This window comes from Periplaneta americana, chromosome 17, assembly GCF_040183065.1.
Source record: "Periplaneta americana isolate PAMFEO1 chromosome 17, P.americana_PAMFEO1_priV1, whole genome shotgun sequence".
Taxonomy (NCBI): Eukaryota; Metazoa; Arthropoda; class Insecta; order Blattodea; family Blattidae; genus Periplaneta; species Periplaneta americana.
In genome coordinates this window covers 4,180,635-4,205,296 of record NC_091133.1, presented here as the reverse complement: position 1 = coordinate 4,205,296, position 24,662 = coordinate 4,180,635, and the positions used below count along the sequence as shown (strand labels likewise).

Here is a 24,662-nt window from a genome sequence, read left to right as displayed (position 1 = left end):
AAATGGTATCGTTCGGTGCCAAAACTTCTTCCAACTGAGAGTAACAACCCTCAGTTCTTACAAATATACTCTATTTCAGACGCTGTTAGGTCTAACATAATACCAAGCTTAAAAGTAGAATTAATCGAACAACTCCGGAACCCATTGCATGGTAATAACAGTTACATTCATAGTTCTAAATACAACTTTGAACGTAATTCAGGAGAAAATTATTTGTTAACTAACAATGACAAAGGTGAATTTGGAAGTATAACAGATTTAAGTCAATGATATTTATTTATAACAAGTGCAGCGAAGCGCGCGGGCACGGTTAGTAATAATAATAATAATAATAATAATAATAATATCGTCGTCAATATTATCTATGCCATTTCAGTAACTTTGGTGTCGATGATAATGAAAATGTCTTTAAAACCTTTGAATATCCTGCAGTTTTAAAAACTACGTTGTATTCTATATCATTGTACTAATCAAAGGAGCAAGAGGACGCGTGCCCTCGAGAAACTCACAGCTGGGTAAGCTGCCCCATGCGTGAAGCAGTAAGCCCCGTGCCTGTTGTGAAGCAGTCTGGACGCTCCACGTGCTGGAGTCAGCTTTGTCCGCATCGCTGTAGGCTAGATATTGTACAGTTGGTGTTATGATATTTCTAATTCGTCTGCAGTCATTGTTCCTCTTCTGATCCAGAAGACTACAGCCAGCAGTTTTTCGTACAAGTCTCATTTCTGCAGCGGTCAATCGTCGGACATCTTAGAGTCGAATAGTCCAGGCTTCACTGCCATAGCAGAGAACTGATCTTGACAAAAAAAAATTATATTTTAAGTCTTGTACAGGGATATTTTTACTTAAATTTTTATTGTGCCTGAGTTTTTTTTTAATATACTTCACTCCCACCCCTTCTACTAATGAAGTTCCAACTGTCCTCCACACAGAACCAAGGCCGCATTCAGTAAACAGTACTGAGTTAGTAAGTATAGTACGTTCCAGAAATATGTTCGCGTTTTTCAGTGACGAAAGAGCTTTTAATATTGAAACATATTTTCGCACAGGTACTGTCGTCCGTTTGACTACATCGCATCGCGATTTCCCTCACCCGCTTCTGCTCGCCCCTCTATAAAGGCTAGTGGCTGGGCTGTCTTAGCTCTTTTCTGAAAACATTAATTTCTTCTAGGAATTGGACGTCTACGTAATATTATACAACTGTTTAAAATAACTTAAATAAAAGGGCTTCGTTAAGTAATTCACTGTCGCGTGATTTCCCTCCTTTCTACGACCCTACGACATAACCACTTGGACGGACAGTAGATAGCATGTCTGAGTAATTTTATCTTTTCGGATCGGGCAGAAGTGAAGATTGAATTTACAGTACGTAAGGTACTCTTTTATAGAGTAGGTACAGAATTATTTCAACATGAGTTACTAGTACGAAGAACGAAACTGGTAATTGGAATTAGGTACAATAGTCTAGAGTGCGATAATATGCGCATTAGAAGCCTGTATCGAAATGAACGGCCACCATTTAAAAAAAAATGTGTTTAAATATCCATATTATGATTATTTTTCAATTTAACTTCATTCTCTATATTGTACGCTAATGTGCTGTAGACAGTATAATATACACTGCATAATGAATACGTCCACATGGACAGCTCAGTTCGTGAGTAAAAACACTCATTGTTAATACTGTACTGTATTTTGATTAAACAAAAACCTAATGAAAATTATCAAACTCAAAATTGCGATATTTCCTAGTTTACGTAAATGGATGAATTACTTTTCTTCCCTCCTATACCTAGTAAATTAGTTTACATTTTACGTCAGTATCATCGAACTTCCAGTCGTGGAAGGGGATAGCAAACGGTGTTTCCGGTTCTCAATCGTTAATCTAAAGGTATAGTCAGGTTGATATTTAAAATGTTAGTAAAAATAAAATGATGTCCCTGTATGTCTTTGTACTTTTGTGACTGTAAAGACTTGGTTAATGATTCTCTAAGATTTATTATAATTTTGGATTTTATTAGAAATGTCACTCTTCATTGTACGTTAGGGTGTAACCTAAATATCTGAAGGAGTTGATCTGATTCAGTGTGAAATTATCGATGTAAATCTTGAATAATTGCAAGGGAAAAATTGTTCTGGGACCGAGTATCGAATTCTGGACCTTTGGTTAAACGTATCAAATCTCTATCAGGGAACTCTACTAGACACCGATCCAATTTTCCCCTCTATATCCACATACCTCAAAGTGGCTGACAACTGTCAAGCAACCAACATTGAGTGCACACTAACTCTGACTTAATTGTGGATTTCTGCTAACGAACAGAGACGTGTATCATGCAAATTATATTAACAGAGCAACTTTACAGGGAGTTATACCTGAAAGCTTGATTTGCATAATAATAAGTACACGTCACTGTTAGTTAACAGAAAGCCACAATTTAAGTCATACAGAGTTAGTGTGCACTCAGTGTTGGTTGCTTGACAGTTGTCAGCTCACTTTCAGGTCTGTGGATATAGAGGGAAAAATTGGATCGGTGTCTGGTAGAGTTCCCGGGTAGCTCAGTTGGTAGAGCGATCGTACATTTAACCAAAGGTCCCGGATTCGATACCCGGCTCCGGAACAACTTTTCCCTCGAAATTATCCAAATCAACTGTATAGGGAGTTATACCTGAAAGCTTAATTTGCGATGTAAATCTTACTTCTGACGGGTTGTCTACCCTTAAAAGCCATTATTTTTGTTGAACTTTCTAAATTGCAAGCTTTTGTTATAAGATTTAGATGGTGGTTAGAGTATTGGAATTCATCTTCGGTATCGCCAAAAGGAACTTGATCAAGAGTATCAAGAGCAGGCCTGGGCACTCATAACTCGATTGAGACATGCAGATCGCCACTCCACCGACGAGCACACGGGAAAGTAAGCATTGTATAAGGATTTCACCAACTTTCGGCTTTTGCTGGTTGCCTGAAATCCTTCACTGATGCACAGTGCCTGCTGTCCGTTGTTTATAAGGCAGTGTAAACGAAAAGCACATGGGGTGAGGGGTGTATGAGTTCCTTTTCACTTCTCCTTTGTGCCCAGGGCTGATCCAGAGTGTTATTTCCTTGCAGTGTGATGGATCCATGTACTGTCAAACGCCAGCGTCGAGTGATGGAACTGATACTGTAAATAATAATAATAATAATAATAAAAATTCCAAGAAAAAAGAACGAAATTACCATGAAAAATAAAGTATTTATTACCAAAGTATTTGGAAAACACAGAAAAAAGCAATATCACACACAAGAGTCGCTGAGTAGGCTCATGACACTAATATGATGTGTGACCGCCTTTAGCCAACAATATCTCTTGAATTCTCTTAGGTATACTTTCTTGCAATTTCTGGAGAACTGTGGCAGGAATATTCCTCCACCAGCCACAATGTACTGTAGTTGCAGACTTTGGCTGCTTTTCACCTTCTCTTTGCCCAGATAATGCCAAAGACACTCGATAGTATTTAAATGTGGACTATGAGGAGGCCAGTCCAACAGCTGAACATCTCCTCTACCTTGTTTTTGCTGCAAGTAGGTTTTCACTATATTTTCTTTGTGTTTCGGATCATTGTCCAATTAATCGCAAACCTTACGGCATTGCATGATGAATCAATATTTGTTTGTATTTAACAGCTGTCAGCTCACCTTGAATTCTTATTAAATCACCCACTCCGTTAACTCCATATTTGCACACTACCACCCCGTGTTTCATAGTTGGTTGCAGACATGCCTCCTCTAATCGTTCTCCATTCTTCAGCTTGACATACTGCCTTCGCTGACTTCCGAAGATTTCGAATTTTGATTCGTCGCTCCAAAGGAGTTGTTTCCATTATTGGCTCCCTATAGTTTGTGTTCTCTTGCGGATGATAATCGCCTTGTCCTATTACCCTTCCGTAAGAAAGGTTTTTTTGCAGTAACACGTCCATGAACACCACTTTTGATGAGTGACCGTCATACTGTAGATGCATGTATTGTAGTATTGCAGTTTTCAGAAAGTTCTGCTGCCAGTTGTGCACTTGAAGCTGCTCTACTTCTCAGGGCTGTCACTTTCAGATATTGTTCATACCTTGCGGTCAATTTCTTGGGTCTGCCACTCCGCTTTCGATCATCTGCTGTCCCCAACTGTAGCTTTTCCCTCAGAATCGCCTGTACTGCGCAACGCGATACACAGTTTGTAATGCAATACTTGCTTGACAATGATACTGCTCACTCAAAACGAAAATTTTGTATCCCATTTCAACTGAAATTTTTACCATAGCTGCTTTTTTTCTTGTTCAACCTGCTAAGAAGAGACTCAGTCTATCACTAACTTCAATGTTGTTCTATTCTTAAAGAAACACATTCATTTCATCTAGTACACAGCACTGACTACAACTTGTTCTGTTTATATGCAATTTGCAAACACAGCACTCAATATACCCGAGCGAGGGTTGTGTCATGGGTCTATAAAGGAATGTGCTCTTTCCATGGTTTTACATTAAGCTGGGTTTTCGTGACGGAGACGAATTCTTGTACTTATTTCACCAGTAAGACTTCATTCTGACTTGTTTTACACCACTTTCATTCTCAAGTCTAGGAACTAGGACACAATATAAACGTATTGCATTGGGTGCCTAAGACTTTTGCACAGTAGTGTGTGTGTGTCTATATATATATATATATATATATATATATATATATATATATATATATATACAGGGACATCATTTTATTTTTACTAACATTTTTCATATTAATCTGGCTATACCTTTCTATTAACGATTGAAACAGGAAACACCGCTTGCTACCCCTTCCACGACTGGAGTTCGATGATACTGGCGTAAAATACAAATCACTTTACTAAGTATAGGAGGGAAGAAAAGTAGTTCATCCATTTATGTAAACTAGGAAATATCGCAATTTTGAGTTTGATAATTTTCATTAGGTTTTTGTTTAATCAAAATACAGTACTATATTAACACTTAGTGTTTTTACTCACGAATTGAGCTATCCATTCGGACGTATTAATTATGCAGTGTATATTGTACTGTTACAGCACATTAGCGTACAATATAGAGAATGAAGTTAAATTGAAAAATAATCATAATATGGATATTTAAACACATTTTTGAAAATTGTGGCCGTTCATTTCGATACAGGCTTCAGTTCTTTTGTGCATATTATCGCACTATAGACTACTGTACCTAATTCCAATTACCAGTTTCTTCCTTCGTACGAGTAACTCATGTTGAAATAATTCTGTACCTACTCTATAAAAGAGTACCTTACGTACTGTAAATTCAATCTTCACTTGTGCCCGATCCGAAAAGATAAAATTACTCAGACATGCTATCTACTGTCCGTCCAAGTGGTTTTGTCGCAGGGTCGAAGAAAGGGGGGGGATCGCGTGACAGTTAATTACTTAACGAGGCCCTTTTATTTAAGTTATTTTAAACACTTGTATAATACTACGTAGACGTCCAATTCTTAACAGAAAATATTTTCAGAAAAGAGCTAAGATAGCCCAGCTACTAGACTTTACAGAGGGGCGAACAGAAGCAGGTGGGGGAAACCGAGATGCGACGTAGGCAAACGGACGACAGTGCCTGTGCGAAAATATGATTCAATATTGAAAGCTCTTCCGTCACTGGAAAACGCGAACATATTTCTGGAACGTACTATAGTCACTAACTCAGTACTGCTTACGCACCCTCGGCTGTGTGTCGTGAACGGTTGGAAGTTTACTAGTAGAAGGAGTGGGAGTGAACTACTTTCAAAAACTCAGGTACAATAAAAATTGAAGTAAAAATAAAATGATGTCCCTGTATGTGTGTGTATATATATACGTATATATACTGTATATAATAGGAGTGACAGGGGGCGTACCACAGTTATAACGTTTTTTCTTATACACAGTGTATATGTAAAGCTGCTCTATGTGAACAGAACGCGGATTGATTATGACCGTTTCATACAGTCTGGGCCATATTCAGTCTGCGCGTATTAAGCTTACGAGTGCACAAGACAGAGGAAACAAACCAACCGTAGCTGCATAACAGTGCAGAGACATTACACGAAGAAGAATACTGTGAATTTATCTAAATTAATACATGAATATAATGTAAATAGAATAGCAAAATTATATACAGGGACATCATTTTATTTTTACTTCAATTTTTATTGTACCTGAGTTTTTGAATGTACTTCACTCCCACACCTTCTACTAAGGAAGTTCCAAGTCCACACAGAACCAAGACCGCAGATAGTAAGCAGTACTGAGTTACTGAGTATAGTACGTTCCAGAAATATGTTCGCGTTTTCCAGTGACGAAAGAGCTTTCAATATTGAATCATATTTTCGCACAGGTACTGTCAGTTTGCCTACGTCGCATCTCGATTTCCCCCACCTGCTTCTGCTCGCCCCTCTGTAATAGCTGGGCTGTCTTAGCTCTTTTCTGAAAACATTAATTTCTCTTAGGAATTGGATATTTACGTAATATTATACAGCTGTTTAAATAAAAGGGTCTCGTTAAGTAATTAACTGTCACGTGATTTCCTCCCTTTCTACAATCCTGCGGCATAACCACTTGGGCGGGCAGTAGATAGCATGTCTGAGTAATTTTATGTTTTCGGGTCGGGCAGAAGTGAAGATTGAATTTACAGAATAGGTACAGAATTATTTCAACATGAGTTACTAGTACGAAGGACGAAACTGGCAATTGGAATTAGATGCAATAGTCTATAGTGCGATAATATGCACAAAAGAACTGAAGCCTGTATCGAAATGAACGGCCACCATTTTCAAAACTGTGTTTAAATATTCATATTATGATTATTTTTCAATTTAACTTCTTTCTCTATATTGTACGCTAATGTGCTGTAGACAGTGTAATATACATTGCATAATGAATACGTTCGCTTGGATAACTCACTTCGTGAGTAAAAACACTTATTGTTAATACAGTACTGTACTTTGATTAAAGAAAAACCTAATGAAAATTATCAAACTCAAAATCGCGATATTTCCTAGTTTACGTAAATGGATGAACTACTTTTCTTCCTTCCTATACCTAGTAGAGTGATTTGCTTGTGTTTTACGCCAGTATCATCGAACTCCAGTCTTGGAGGGGGGAGCAAGCGGTGTTTCCGGTTCTCTAAAGGTATAGACAGGTTAATATTAAAAATGTTAGTATAGTAGGCTCGCTCTTTGCATCCCCAGTTGAAGACAGAGGCTACCGCACGCCGAGCGGTTGTCTTTTGAAGTAAGACCTTTTCTGCCCACTCGGGGGATGGGGTAATCTCTGTTTCCGCTTTCTGAAGCAAACATAAATGTTGCCAATTCTCCCCTGAATGCTAAAACTAACTGCAGTCTTTCTTAATATGTTCATACAATTCACAAGTGTTTGAAAGTCTTCTGTAATTTTATTATTATTATTATTATTATTATTATTACTATTATTATTATTATTATTATTATTATTCGTGGAGTATATTGTAAATTACTTAGTTGTTTACAACCGCAAGATAGCAATGATAAATGAACAGCAATTTTAAAGACATAATTAACTTTATTAGGACAATAATATAACCCTGCCCAACCCCATACCCATCAAGGGAGTTATGTTGCAGGATATCAAATCAGCCATGCAGTAAGAAACATGCAGTGGAGGAGCTCGCAGCCTCATGTGGACACGTTGTGTTACGATTTCCTCCGTACCACTGTGTTCTAAATCCTTTGGGAATGTTAAATGTTATGTTTTATTTAACGACGCTCGCAACTGCCGAAATTATATCAGCGTCGCCGGTGTGCCGGAATTTTATCCCGCAGGAGTTCTTTTACATGCCAGTAAATCTACTAACATGAGCCTGTCGCATTTAAGCACACAAACGCCATCGACCTAGCCCGGGATCGAACCCTTACCTCGGGCATAGAAGGTCAGCGCTATAACAACTGCGCCAACCAGGTCGACCTTTGGAAATGATCTGGCATCAACTGAAGTCTAATGTTAGGAAAAACAATATTATCGCGACTTGAGTCTAGTGTGTTAACTTCTGCGTGATGGAGCTGCAACAATCGGTCCTCATAATTGGTCCTCCTGTGTTCGACATGAAATTAAAACGGAAGGGAATTATATGAAGCACGACAGGGACAGTAACCAAGAGAGATTTGTGATTCATTAAGGAGAGAGTGACGACGAATAGAGGTAAGAGAAGAAAAATGTCATATTTTATTACATAACATTTCAGATTTCGCTGCGAATTTAGACCCGAAACACAAATTGACAATATTCTTTCGGTGTTATTATTATTATTATTATTATTATTATTATTATTATTATTATTATTATTATTATTATTATTATTGATATAGTCTAAGTATGAAAATATATTAGTTTGAAGTTGACCGTACAATGATTCTATAACGGATTTATGCACACAGTAACTAAAAATTAACCATTCATTAATTCGTGATTGATTGAATTAAAGTACAATTTGTTGTATAGTAATAAATATGCGATTGTTTCATATCCACGTGGCGAAGTCAATGTAAAATGTGACAACTGCGCGCCTAGAAATTTCCGCACGCGTCCCTTAATGACCGGGGTGGACCGTGCGGCTAAGTTCTTCTAGCAACAAAAGAGACCGACTGGGGATCCTTTGAAAAATCCTACTATAAAAATAAAATGATGTCCCTGTACTTAATTTCAGAATGACTGAATGAATTTGAATTTTCGTATGCCGTAACTACGATTGTTGGTCTCGCCAGCTGCCGGGGGCGCTAGGGACTCTGCGGACAGCAGTGCAGTTGTTGTGTACCGTGCAGTAGTGCCTTGCGTGCTGACTGTCGTTTGCCGATAGATGCTTTCAGTGATGCATAACATTTTCTATAACTCCATAAACCTGCTGCTCTGCTGGGAATTCAGCAGGCGTGTCCAGTGCTTCATGCAGCCTGCTGTGTGACTATCCTTCCGCACTCTGCGCCGTCTTAGAGCTGCATCGACTATACTCCGTTCCATAATGTCTGACAGACGTAAACGGTACCTGCAAAGGTGGAGAGAAGTTAAAAAGTGTTATGTTTTATTTAACGGCGCTCGCAATTGCCGAGGTTATGTCAGCGACGCCGGTGTGCCGAAATTTTGTCCCGCAAGAGTTCTTTTACATGCCAGTAAATCTACTGACATGATCCTGTCGCATTTAAGCACACTTAAATTCCATCGATCTGACTCGGGATCAAGCCCGCAACCTCGGGCATAGAAGGCGAGCGCTATACCAACTGAGCCAACCAGGCCGACTGGAGAGAAGTATGGCCTCATTCCATTGGTTGTATAGCAATATATTTCTCTCCTCCTCTGTTAACAGTGTTTACTAAAAATCAAGGAAATACGAAATACGATTGCATGCTATACAAGTTCAATACAACAATGGATAGCAGTTCTATGGATAAACAAATTTCCTTGGTACCAATGAAACGAAATTGGACTACAACAAGGTTAAATCAATATTGAGTACAACCCTCTTCAGATTATACATTATACAATACATAGCAATAGTCGAAAGAAGTACCAAAAGCAAAATTTGAGCTGTCTAATGACGACGAAATGCAATATAGCAGCGTTTGTCTAAAGTTTTTGAAGTGGGGACCACTTTTTTAAGTCGGAACAGTTCCGCGGACCACCTTACTCTTGTTCCCTTCGAAAGCAAATTTATCATTTTTGTAGCATATTTTAATAGTCTAACAGTATACTTATATTTTAAAATACAATTAATTAAAATTAATAAAATTAAATTAATTTTATATTAATATTAACTAATTAAGCTAATGTTAATAGAATATAATTCAATTTTGTTTCTTTAATAATTCAGGGCTATAAGAGTTTGGATAAACTTTAACTTATTGACAAAATAAATAAATAAATGTTGGTATCACATTAACGAGATTCTTGATTCTTGCACAGTTGTTCTATATTTGCACGTATGCTGGTAAGCTTAAGTCGGAGATCGTCTCATACATCGAGTCGATTTCGGTAGCCTACTTTGTTTTTATTAGAGTTAGTGATGAAAACTCTATCTCACACAGATACGTGGAAGCAAACTGAATTACAATCTCTAAAGCACCATTGTACAGTTCACTATATTCTCTTTTCACTTGTGATGAGGTCCAGAAATTGACCATACCTTCCGCTTGGAATTTAATTTTAAGTCCGGTCTCATTCGAGAGTTCAATTAACTGTTCTCTTTCACTCAATGAAAGTTTCTTAGTTTCAATATCGCAATGAAAGTGATCAAGAACCTATGAAAATTCGTCATATTTACTTGGAAAATAAGTTTCAAGTTGTGACGTCAGAGTTGTATTATTGGTGTACGTGACCATTTCAATGTGCAGACGGGTGTCGGCAAAGCTATTAAGAAAGTCATCAATACATGAAAAGGTTCGGTCCTCTGTTACGAATTTGGGTTGTCCCTGGCTAGGTTGCAGGGGCGACGCCAGATGTGCACAGAAAAGATGGCGAGAAACACCATGTTCATAATGCTTTAAATCCGTCTTTTGTTGTTTAGAGTAGAGTGGGAAGTCGGTAGATGGATAGGGTAATAAATTTCATAAAATGTCAGTACTAGGAGAAAAGTGAAAGGTGATTGCCATGTGTCATTTCCAAACTCTGAGATTTTCAGCTATGGAGTGATACTCAGTTCGTTTGAATTTTATTGTTTCTTCTGTCTTTTTTGAAGGACCACAAGGGCAGACCTCGAGGACCACAGGTGGTCCGCGGACCATAGTTTGAGAAACGCTGCAATATAGCATATCAAAATTTAAATGTATACAATAAATACTGTAACATCTTAAAAAGATTGGTTGGTAAAAATAACACTGCTCAACAAGGTTTTCATAACATGGACAAGAATAATTATGCGATCTCCCCTCTCACCCTTGCCATGATTTGACGCTCGTTGTAACAATCGTGGTAGCCACTGACGAGACGATAGAAGTCACCCTCGGCTCTCTTTTTGCGCATGCGCCATCGGTGTAATATTTCCGCTTCTGGTGTGATGCTGGGCCCCGTTGTAAGCATAAAAATTGTTTTATTCACCGCATGCTAGATTCACCTTCGTCACAATCATATATTATTTACATTTCGGTGATACAAGTTACGTAATTATAATAATAGTGCATTAGTAGATTTCGCAATTATTACTCCAGCTCCTGTTATCCAATTCAAACCTTATTTTCGTATAATTGTATTCCAGAATATTTCCTCATAAGTCTTGATAGGCTATATGTATTAAGAGTTAATTTCTGGTGGTAGTATTGATATTAAACTTGGCCAACACAATATTCCATCTACAACTTCAGAGGGGCGGCAAGAACTAGCGCTGATGTAGTTCTGGATATTTCAACTGTAGACCAACTTATGAATGTCGTGATATGCAAATAAATATCACCAAAACGTAGGTGCCAACTTCAGAGGGGCTGCAAGACACTTTGTGTGCAAATTTATAAAACCAGGGGCATCACATCCAGTAAAATTAAGAGTGATCTCAACCTTGTTAACAATTCGAAGAGATATTCCTATGTTAATAAAGCGGCGAAACTAGCGCTGAGGTAGTTCTGGTGATTTCGGAAGTGAAAATTGTTGAATTTATAACTGATTCTTTTTATGTAGATACAGTTGATCGTATATGCATCATAGACAAATATATGCATGGCATAACAAAAGCCTAAACTAACCAAATTTAACCTGTCACAGATTCGTATATGCAACATGTATATAAGCGGGGAACTACTTCAGCACTAGTTTAGCTAAAAATTGAATTAATTTGTTTGAAAGAAGAAGTAGGATATAGGCCAAAGATTATTATTTGAACTCTATAGAGAGTAGTGGTTTGGTTCGACTGTAACATCTCGGAAAAAAGAAAATATATATATTTTTTATTATTACCGGCATAGACCTATATTCATTATTATTTATTATTCCACAGTTGAGTAACAAAATGGACAAGAAATCATCAAGAAACTGTATTACAATAATCTGTAAGATGTTTACAGGACAAAAATTATTAAAACATGTAACAATGCTATACAATATTGAAGTATAACTTAATACACAATTTATGGCATTCATAGTTGACAAATTACCTAAGCAAGTGGTTGCCCACCTGGGTGTGTGGAACCAATGTATGTTTTCAAACGTTATTTTAACTAAATTTAACTTCATCGCATTCTGTGACATATCAGCTGGCTGAAATATTTTTTATCTCACACTTCTGAGATTTTAACAGGAATGAGTTTGTCCAAGGACTTCCCTTGGCTTGAAACTCTTGCTTACATATCCGATATTATTATTATTTTTCTTTATTTTAATCTCTAGGATCCAACTGTGTTCAGCATTCAGGATAAGATCAAAGCAACAATAAAGAAATTAAACTTGTCTTGCTGAGTTATCAATCGAGAATTCGATTAATGTTCCACTCTGTGACTTTCGTCCAATATGTTTGGAAGCATAAAAGTATCTTCATTGATTGACATTAAAATTACGGAAATATTATCTAATAAAGACAATTGTATGAAAAATTCATTCCCGATGACAAACAATTAATAGTTTGACCAAAGAAAAGGGTCTCTTAAAATTATTATAATTATCTACTGATATCGTAGTTAAAAATTGTGTTTCCTAAAACATCTCTGTTGCAATCTTGGTTCCATGACTCACCAGTATATCTCAATGTTTTCTGGATTGCAGTACTACACTTAATGCCATTTGCATCAGTATATTTCAGTGAGAGTACATTTTCTGCTCTGGTCTTCTTGAAGAACAAATACGAGTATAGAAGTAAACATAATCTTAAGGTAGATTTGCAACTTAAGCTACGGTTTGTTTATGGTGATCATCACCGGACGCACATCGCCGGCGATTATAAATGCTGGCGATGATCGTCAGGAAGTGGTTTCTTTATCAGTGTAAATCGCTGTCAATTCTCATTTGTTTTGCTACTTTAACTCGATTAAATATTTCTACATGGCCTTCTCTAAAAATCGATTATTGAACATGACGATATGCGTCCTGAATTTGCTTCAGAAGCAACCTCCAGCGATCTGCACCGCGTCCAACAATCATCGCTGTAAAGAAACAGTGCGCATTCATTTTAACTGCCAGCAACTCCAAGCAATGATCGCCGTAAACAAATTGCAGCTTTAGAGTACCTACAATTGAGCCAGACTTCGCAAAGCGACTTCAACCATTCCACTAATAATTTTATAAGTATAAAAAAAACTTGTTTAACACTAGAAGAACCAACCGATCATTTGACTCATTTCGATATTTAATTTATTTGTATCTCCTCTGTGTATTTGCTCATCAAGCTAGTCCTTCAGGACATTTATTGAATTTACTCTTTTTAGATCCTCTGAAAATGTCAAGTCCCTATGATTATTTATGGGGGTAAAAGTACAGTTACCTAGAAGGACGAACATAGGTCATTTTTACTGCAGCAGCAAACTACAAATATTACTGTTTTATTATCGTCTTACGCCTTCTAATAATGAACACAATAGGCCTACATTGTCCCCATATGGCAAGCTTACTGAATATATGTGGCAAGTCTTTCATATTACCGAAAATATTCCCTTTATGTAGACTGGTTGATACTCAAAGCATAAGAACGACAATAGGGAGTTGTTTATAACCGCTTTCCTGTGACATTACAATATAGTCAATATATTCTGGATAACAGCGGCAATTCTTTTGGCAACTGTGTGAAGTATTTCATTAGTCTATCTCAAGATTTCTATTTGCCATGTACTGTAGTTATTTTGCAAACATGGCACGAAAGGGTTTGAGCGATGAACTTCTGTTATGAAAGATTATGAGTGATGAAGAATTCTGCATTATTTAGAAACACTGTCAGAAATAGATTCGGAAAGAGAATATCCAGTTATTGTTTGTGACGAAGATGAAAATGAGACTGGTGATTTTAATTATATCTCGCGAGATTATATATTCCAGCAGTGTCCAGGAAACCAGGGAGAAAGACCTGTCAGATTGGAGGGTGTCACAGCAGAAATAAGACATCACATGTCTGCGCAAAGTATAACAAATTCTGAAAGAATCATGTATGTGTGTGCAAAGTGTAGAATCATGTACATGTGTGTGTGCAAGATGTGATTATAATAATCAATAGACTATAGATAAATTCAGAAAACACAAAATATATATGTCAAAATATTTAATGTAAAATTGAGTGAACATGATGTTAAGTACAGAATTGCATTTGAGAAATGGCAGAATTAATATGCTAGTACTTATACACAGTTAATAAAACAAATTTTCTTCATCTACACATAACAATTTCTTCTTAGAAGAAGAGTGTATTGTGGTCTCAAATTTTGTTCTGAAATTATTAACTCGCAACTCTTTAATTATACCCACTAAGTCTGTAGTAAGACGATATTTCAAATGAAAGCTGCTAATGAGACAGAAATTTAGGATAAAACGTGCATTTCAAAATGACCGGTGCTGGTCGTACTAAGTAGTTTGAAAGTCCCAGTCTTTGTAATGTTAATTTTAACAGCAAAAGAAACATCCCACTGGAAACCGTATGGTTTCATTTTTGACAGTAAAGATATGATAAAACATAAAATAACCTTTTATTTGTATATTATATTCAAAACTTAAAACTGATATTTAATATAGCTACCAACTTATTAAGGATAGTTAATTCACTACATTATGCAAATGTTTAATGAGTACAAAATGATTACCAGATTATTACAGAAAACACAGGAGGTCCACCAAAATGAAATGTAAGCTTCAAAGGGTTCATCACACACCATATTTGGAAACCACTGATTTAGGTTATGGCAAAATATAAGGATAATAAATAACGACTATAAGATGCAATGTTACAAATGTAAGATATTTACAGGACAAAAATAGAGCACAATACATTAACAGAAAATAATATATAAATTATGAGGAATATTTACAGAAATTATCTTTGAGAAAATAAGAGACGATACATGGAGAAATTATTCATTTAAGATAAATGATGATAAAAACAATAATACGTTAGCATTAAATAAGTGCAAAATAAGTGTTTGTTGCTTGAATAGTGGTGCGAAATTACATGTTGAGGATGTAATGTTATTTATGCTTACAACGGGGCTCAGCATCACACCGGAAGCGGAATTTCTTCACCGATAGCGCATGCGTAATAAAGGGAGCCGAAGGTGACTTTTATCGTCTCGCTAATATGTTTTCGCGGGATATCAGCCGAGTTAAGATTTTGGAATGCTCCAAGCTTTCGACTGCTATCTCTGCAGCCATCTTCAGGGAAGTGATGTCCGAACAGAAAGTCGAAAGGTTATATAGATGTGGCTGTCTCAGGTGAAACGGGATTGGTTGGCGGATCGGCCAATCCGGGGCCGAGAATTGTCATCGCTCGTAAGCTCCGCCCCTCCCGGGATTACTGCGTGAAGTTTGGCGGGCGGCGAGCCCTGTTCCGCTGGTTGGAATCGGTTGCCGTCCTCGGTCCGTGATCTTCATGACCTTGATTGTAAGAGGGCCTGAGTTGGTCTAAGGCCGGTGTCCATGCCTGACTGAGCTGGAGTCCACTGTCTCTGTTTAACAGAGACAGTGGACTCCAGCTCAGTCAGGCATGGACACCGGCCTTAGACCAACTCAGGCCCTCTTACAATCAAGGTCATGAAGATCACGGACCGAGGACGGCAACCGATTCCAACCGGCGGAACAGGGCTCGCCGCCCGCCAAACTTCACGCAGTAATCCCGGGAGGGGCGGAGCTTACGAGCGATGACAATTCTCGGCCCCGGATTGGCCGATCCGCCAACCAATCCCGTTTCACCTGAGACAGCCACATCTATATAACCTTTCGACTTTCTGTTCGGACATCACTTCCCTGAAGATGGCTGCAGAGATAGCAGTCGAAAGGTTGGAGCATTCCAAAATCTTAACTCGGCTGATATCCCGCGAAAACATATTAGCGAACCAACGCCGAGAAAACCTCAAATCATACATTTTATCGTCTCGTTAGCCACTGTTGGGTGAATAGAAACAAAACAACAACCGTGAAATGTTCGATATGTTATCGAACAGTACTGCCAACAGAAGACATTATGGCAGGCTTTGAATCACTAGTTATTGAAAGAATGTTTGTGGAATAAACATGTTTGAGAAACGCACACAGATGTTATACATTCAACAACTTATGAGTTCTATTATTATTTGTTCTATAAGTAGAATTTTATGCAACCGGGCCTAAGGGAAAAAAGAAATACGTTCGCTGTTGTATCGTTAGACAAATGAACAATTTAGCGATTAGTTCTGATTGTGGAAGTGTTGTGAGCGGCACTAGCTCCCGCAATATATCTACGAAACAATTTTATTTTTAAACTTCTAAATGTAATGAATAAATGCCCAGCAAATACATTTTCATTTAAATGTTTGTGTATTTATAGGGTTAATCTGTTAATGATTTGCTAAAGTTTCACTTCGTAAAATACTGACTGCATTGTACATGTTTTTACTCGTAAGCAACGGCTTTTACTTGCAAGAAACAGAACGCAGAGTGAGTATAAAGATGCTCCTCATTGTTGATGGAATGGAGTACAGGGAGTGCAAAGATGGCCAACTAAGTATATTTGAAAACAATTCAGACGCATAGATATTGAATAAGTAAACGAATAGGAACATACATAAATGGAATTAGCTGTTCTAGTTATACCAATCTGCTTCATATGGACATACTTAGCGCATCGCAGTGCAATTTCGTTGTTTTATAGAAGCTTGACACTGTTGGTACTGCTGAATGATATTATACCGAACGCTCCTCATTTTAATTTCGAGTGGGAATCGCAGTTGTGCAGTTCGTGGTTGTTTGTAATCGGTTAAGTGTTGTGTGCGTGATTTTGTGTTGGATAATGGGGCTATGGATAAATGTACGGCCTGAGAATATCTTCGCGAGTTGAAAGGTTAGTTACACATTTTTATTGTACGCTATATTTGACATTTTCTGAAGATGATTGTTTGTTAAAATCTTCCGTTGGTAATTTGAAAGGTGAAGCTAGCGTTGAGGCTGTTCCGTGATTTCGGAAGTGTAAATCGTTTAAATTAGAAGATATTTTTGTGGATATTTGGTTGATGGTATATAGGACATAACAAAAGCATAATCTAACCAAACGTAACTTGTCACAGATTCATAATTATATGCAAGGTGTATAATCGCGAGTACGAAGGGAACTACTTCAGCGCTAGTTTAGCTATTCAAAACTATGATAAATGGTAGAACGGGAAGGTTAGTTCAGTATCATGTATTGCATTACTTTGAATGCAATACAGCCGTTTAAAAGTAGAGCTGTTTGAAGTTAAATAAAGATGTGTAATATTGTATTTTAATTAATTTATCGATAAATTTATACTAGTTCTAGTTTTTATGCATGGACACATGTCTGTGTATGTATGCGTGTGAATGGTAAAATGCAACGCGGTATGACTCTGTCATAGAGTCCGTACAGTTATCTAGGACCTATATTCTGCTCCGTATAAATTTGGGTTGTAATATCACAGCATACTATATTCTTTATAATGTAGCTTTCACACCGCTCAAGTTAATTCTTTATAGTAAAGCTTTCACACCGCTTAAGTTACTTCTTTATAGTGAAGCTTTCACACCGCTTAAGTTACTTCTTTATAGTGAAGCTTTCACACCGCTTAAGTTAGGGGGAAGTCTTCCAGCGCCGGTCAGCATACAGTACCGGTCAGTGTGTGTTTTTAAATACCGACAACAATTAGCAGGACGGGAAATGTAGTGTACGTTACTTCTAACAGTCAGTAATAACTGGTAAATAATTCAAACTTAAATCTACATTCATTCGTTAACAAAGTCCGTTGAAAGACTTTTCTGTTTGCTGTGGCGCGAATCGACTAAATCTCAATTGACTGACACCAAGGCAATTCGGTAAGTATCGTTATAAATCTTGTTTCATTCGATTCAGTTATGATTTATGAAATACTTTTGTGCATGATCCATGTTACATAACATAATGATGCTATAGAAAAAAATATTATATATTTCGCTGTGTGTCAGCCAGTACCAGTCACCTCTTGATCTTGCAGTACCGGTCATATTCTTCCATGTTTGTTATGTTCGTTTAATATTTTCTATAGGACGTTTATGATTCCTCCAGTGATAATAGACCTTCCAAAGGAAAATGACATCCAGATTCTATGAAACAGGCTGTAGAGAAAGTGTTAACAGGCCAACTTTCTATCCGCAAAGCTGCTGAAATATACAATATCCCCCAAAGTACGTTGATTGATAATATTTATGCGGTAAAAGAGGTAAGGCAATTACATTCACTCCTGCATTTGGCCGTTTTAAACCCACCTTCAATGCCGAATTCGAAGGAGTTCTATTGAATCATGTGAAAGATCTATCTGATAGATTATTACCACTCACAAGGAAAGAGTTTTTGAATCTAGCTTTTCAACTTGCTGAGGCCTTAAAAATTCCTCATAAATTCAACCGTGACAAAAAGACTGCTGGTAAGCAATTTTATTATGATTTCATGAAACGGCACCCAAATTTGTCTCTCCGTACTCCTGAATCTACAAGCCTTAATAGGTCATTTGGGTTTAAAAAGCCACAAGTCTTTGAGAGTCTTACAAATCTAATAGAAAAACATGTATTCACCCCTATAAAATGTATAACTGTGACGAAACTAGTGTCACTACTGTACAAAAACATTTCAAAGTTATTTCGCTGAAACAGAACCGTCAAGTGGGTAAACTGACTTCAGCTGAGGGGGATAGAAGTGTTACTGTACTATTCTGTATGAATGCTGGGGGTCAGTACATTCCACATTTTCTTCATATTTCCTCGACAACGCATAAATGAAATGACCTCATTGGTGCTCCCAAAGAGAGCATAGGTGAAGTTCAATCAAATGGATGGATGACATCCCAGTTATTCTTGAAATGGATGCAGCATTTTGCTCACTATGCCAATCCTTCTGTTCAGAACCCCGTTTTGTTAATTTTAGATGACCATATTAGCCATAAGGACTCGGAGGTGATCACCCATGCTCGAAACCAGAATATTTATATGTTAAGCACTCCACCACACACGACCCACAAGCTTCAGTCTCTTGATCGTGTTTTCATTGAGCCATTTAAAGATGCATATTATGAAGATTGTGGGCTCTGGATGAGAAAGAATCCCGCTGCAAGGATAACAGAGTATGAAATAGCAAGTTTTGTAGGTAACGCTTTTGCAAGAGTTTCACGGGCTGAAATTGCAGTAAAAGGATTTCAGTGTACAGGAATTGATCCCCTGAATCCCAATGTATTCACAGAGCTCGATTACCTACCATCAATGATGACAGACATAGCAATGGATTCGAATGTGGATCAAACTGAGAGCCCAACAGTAAGGCCTATGCTTCCATTCCCTGACGTCACTTCTGCACCTAAGACAAGTTCACGTCATGAGACTAGTCCTAATAGGCCTACTCCTACTGATAGGCCTAATGATACCACTGTTGTAAAGGAAACAATTCAGCAGCTCAGCCCAATTCCGGATGCCAGTAAGAAACGAGAAGTTAGTCGACGCCGAAAATCTGAAGGAAGTGAGGTTTTGACATCCAGTCCTTACAACAAATATCTAGAAGAAAAAAATAATGAAAAAATTGAAGCGAGAAGTCAAGAGACTAGTGCATGGGAAACGCCCCCTATCAGGAAAATTCTTCCCAAAAATCTCAAGAAAGGCAACTAAGAAAAATGACGAAAAGGAGGAAACTACATGCATTTTTTTGCGGGGAGTCCCATGACGAAGATTGGATCCAATCTTCTTAATGCCAAATGTGGGGTCACGAAGCCTGTGCCAGCATCCCTGAGACATCTGACACGTATGAATGTGACTTTTGTCAAAAGTAATATGTGACCGGTACTGCCTGCCAATTTTCTGATTGTATCGATTTTATGGACTTTCATTTTGTTTATGTTTTGTATTAATATTAATTTCTGAATTTTTTTTTGTAATTACCATTGAGTTCAATAATATATGTACTTACATTATATCAAAAAAGTGTGTCAAAAAGTTTAATGTTTTCTTATTTATAACCCAAAAACCTTAAGGGGTCGGTACTGCAAGACTTCCCCCTACTTCTTTATAGTGTAGCTTTCACATCGCTTAAGTTACTTCTTTATAGTGAAGCTTTCACACCGCTTAAGTTACTTCTTTATAGTGAAGCTTTCACACCGCTTAAGTTACATCTTTATAGTGTAGCTTTCACACAGCTTAAGTTACTTCTTTATAGTGAAGCTTTCACACCGCTTAAGTTACTTCTTTATAGTGTAGCTTTCACACCGCTTAAGTTACTTCTTTATAGTGAAGCTTTCACACCGCTTAAGTTACTTCTTTATAGTGTAGCTTTCACACCGCTTAAGTTACTTCTTTATAGTGAAGCTTTCACACCGCTTAAGTTACTTCTTTATAGTGTAGCTTTCACATCGCTTAAGTTACTTCTTTATAGTGAAGCTTTCACACCGCTTAAGTTACTTCTTTATAGTGTAGCTTTCACACCGCTTAGGTTACTTCTTTATAGTGAAGCTTTCACACCGCTTAAGTTACTTCTTTATAGTGTAGCTTTCACACCGCTTAAGTTACTTCTTTATAGTGTAGCTTTCACATCGCTTAAGTTACTTCTTTATAGTGAAGCTTTCACATCGCTTAAGTTACTTTTTTATAGTGAAGCTTTCACACCGCTTAAGTTACTTCTTTATAGTGAAGCTTTCACACCGCTTAAGTTACTTCTTTATAGTGTAGCTTTCACACCGCTTAAGTTACTTCTTTATAGTGAAGCTTTCACACCGCTTAAGTTACTTCTTTATAGTGTAGCTTTCACACCGCTTAAGTTACTTCTTTATAGTGAAGCTTTCACACCGCTTAAGTTACGTCTTTATAGTGTAGCTTTCACATCGCTTAAGTTACTTCTTTATAGTGTAGCTTTCACATCGCTTAAGTTACTTCTTTATAGTGAAGCTTTCACACCGCTTAAGTTACTTCTTTATAGTGTAGCTTTCACACCGCTTAAGTTACTTCTTTATAGTGAAGCTTTCACACCGCTTAAGTTACTTCTTTATAGTGAAGCTTTCACACCGCTTAAGTTACTTATTTATAGTGTAGCTTTCACACCGCTTAAGTTACTTCTTTATAGTGAAGCTTTCACACCGCTTAAGTTACTAATATCACAGAATGTAGCATTCCTTCATTCATTCATTCGTTTTATTCCATGGATCTTACATTAGCAATGAAGCTTTAAGATGTGGATCAAGTCAAAATTTTACAAAATTAAAATTTTTAAGCGAAATGTAGTGAGACGAGGTCGAAGATTCGCCAACAGATTACCTGGCATTTGCCTTATTGTGGGGCAAAACCTCGGAAAACCCAATCAGGTAGGCCTAATCAGACCAAACGGGGATGAAGTGAGGTGAGGCCGAGGACTCGCCATAGACCACTCGGCATCCGCCCCATAGCTGAGGAAGGAACCAATCAATCAGACCAGACGTTGAAGAATTTTCGTTAGTCAGTTCTGCGTTTGTGTAAGATAGATTATAATATTATGAAATACTAGTTAATTGGCCAGTTTGTTCCAATTTGGCTTTCTCAGATAGGTTATGATGGAATCTTCTTGGATCACGAAAATAGAGGACCCATAATAAAATTAGACCAATATTTTGCACCATTTTCATCTTGTTCTATTTTTAAAAGATACACATTAATTCAAACTAGTTTAGCCTATTATAGTTTTTGTTGTTTTGGCGTACTAAGCTTACTGGTGTTTAAAGTTAACTTTCAAGTTCTAAAATATAATGCAATAGTTATTCGAGATCCGAGGGTACCTCCGATTTTAACGATGTCTTAGTGAAGTACTTCGTTTAACCGTACTAAGCGTCATTCCTCGCAATGCAAGGTCTATTTCAAATTGAACTCTTTCATTCATTCAGTGTTCTGCCCAAGGGCAGGTCTTTCACTGCAAACCCAGCTTTCTCCAATCCTTCCTGTTTCCTGCCTTCCTCTTTAATTTCTCATATGATCTATAACTTAACGTCGTCTATCATCTGATACCTTCTTCTGCTCCGAACTCTTCTCTTGTTCATCTTTTATTTCAGTGCATCCTTCAGTAGGCAGTTCCTTCTCAACCAGTGACCCAACCAATTCCTTTTCCTCTTCCTGATCAGTTTCAGCACTTTCTTTCTTCACCCACTCTTTCCAACACAGCTTATCTCTCGTAGTACACTCCAAGTATTTGAAGCTGTCCACTTGCTATACTACCTCATTAAGAACTCGCAGGTTTACCTTCTTTATTTTTATTCCTACGACCATGGTCTTCGTCTTGTTTGCATTTATATTCATCTCATACTGCTCACAGCTATCATTTAGCTATTGAACTGTGTATTCATTAATTACACTAGCCTGCGAATGTCAACTTTGTGTTTGTTGCCTGAAGTAAATAATGTGATTTTATATAATGTCGATGTGCTCAATTCGAATTTTCAATCCGTTTACTTCTATCACGCCACGTTTGTTTGCAAAATCACTTTAAATGTATTGTATAATTACGTGAATTTCATCATAGACTTTTTCATTTAACTTTTTTATTTCAAATGCAAAAGCAATATTTAAAAGACACAACTCGCTGCAATTATGTGTATGGTTGTTCATATATGTCACTAGAGTGTTTTTGCTTTGTTTTGTCTTGTTTACTTCACTATTGCATGTATAAATTAGCACAATGCATCACACAAAAAATTACACCACTTCTTGTTAGTTGAAGTCCTCCTGCTCCTCTTTCTTTTATTTTTGTCTTCAGATATTTCACTCTTTAACATCCAACAATAATGAGGATGCATACTGGTGCTACATCGTCCCTAGTATCTCCTTTCGAACTTCTGCAGATCCTTGTGAAATCGTTCACCTTGCTCTTCACTCAAAAATCCTAGATTTTCGGGGAAATAATCTAGGTGAGAAAACAGAAAATGAATTTTGATACTCATGTTACAACCAAGTTCCTTGTATGGTTCAAGCATGTTAGCCATATTGTTTCGGTAATTAGGTCCCAAGAAATTTTAAAACAAATTCACAAAAAGATATCCATGCTGCTTTCCCCTTTTCATCCACAGTGTTTCTAAATGCTGCATCAGACATCTGTTTTCTTTTGTCAGGACCATTAAATATATCTTCTTTTAATTTGCTTCAGATAGTAGTGGAAATTTCTCACATATGTATTTGAAACAGTCTCTTTCCTTATTTGAAGCCACGTTCTGCAGCACCCGACTCTGGTAGATAGTGACTGTTACTCGTCACAATTTCCCTCATCACTACATCAGACTCAGATGAAAACTATTCAAGATTTTCTAGTCGCACAGTGATTGGTACATCATGGGTACAGGTAAAATGGCTGACTGAATAACTGGATACACGATTTGGTTTTTATTTTTAGAATCGTACTCCTTCACATCACACGAAAAGAAGTAGCAGTCATTACTATGGCTCGACTGCTCTCTCCAAACCGTAGGCACTCCAAAAGATAGCAACGGTCTTCTCCAATTGATCAAATGACGAAGTTCTTCAGTGCATACTCTACATACTTTGTGTGGTGCCCAAGCTTTACTTTGGTCTCCAAGTTTGATTCCAAAATGAGCAAGATATGACTTTTTCGCAAAATCTGTAAAATTACGCCTCTGCTTAGGCATTGTGTACATTTCATACAAGTTATATAACATAAATGGTCTGGATTATTTATACATTCTCGATGCGACATGGTAAATACTTTCTTACTGAACTAAAAACTCTCAACTTTCTACTACACAATAAAGCTTCAAAAACTGATTTAGTTTCGTTTCCAGATGACACTCAGACTAATGAAATATGAGAGGAACTAGACGAGTTGAGTTGAGTCTCTCACCAAGGTATGGCTGACATTTCTATCTTCCACAAATAAAAATAATGGCAAGGCTGCACGTTATTTCGCCCTAACTTCCTTATGTGCTTGCACTCCCTATCTGCTAAGAAACATCCAGTGTCCTTGGTTTTCAATATAAACACCTTAAAAATATGTTGAATACATTTGGTTTTCGTATCCTAATATACTAAACCTACATATGTTAAAGTATTGCAGTTTAAATAATTACGCTATAAATTGCCGTAATATATTATAAGAAAATTAAAATAACAAAAAATGGTACGTGACAGGAACTTTTTGGCTTTGAATTTGATTTCAGGATGCTAAAAATGCCCTAAAAACATTAAAACTTTGGAGGCAGGAATTTCATCGCAGACTAGTGTTATTATTATTATTATTATTATTATTATTATTATTATTATTATTATTATTATTATTATTATTATTATTGTAAGAAGAAGAAGAATGGGAGTTTTGTCCAAATTATACCATTGCGAACACGACACAGTTCATATCTTGGGGCTAATTCCTCCCATGTGTGATGTAACATCTGAGGAATAACTTTCTCAAAAGCTGAGAATATCTCTGGGTTGTTTCGTCCGATCGCACGCAATGGATGTAAATGTGAAGCATTGCTGGTGATTAACTTAATGTAGTGCCTGAACACGTTGCATTCGGTA

General features: G+C 37.1%; 1 protein-coding gene across 1 annotated transcript in view; it reads left to right on the top strand.

Annotated features, from left to right (window-relative positions):
- LOC138693254 (zinc finger protein 235-like) overlaps positions 1-24,662 on the top strand; it is a 108,228-nt gene that overhangs the window by 65,616 nt on the left and 17,950 nt on the right. The window lies entirely within an intron of this gene.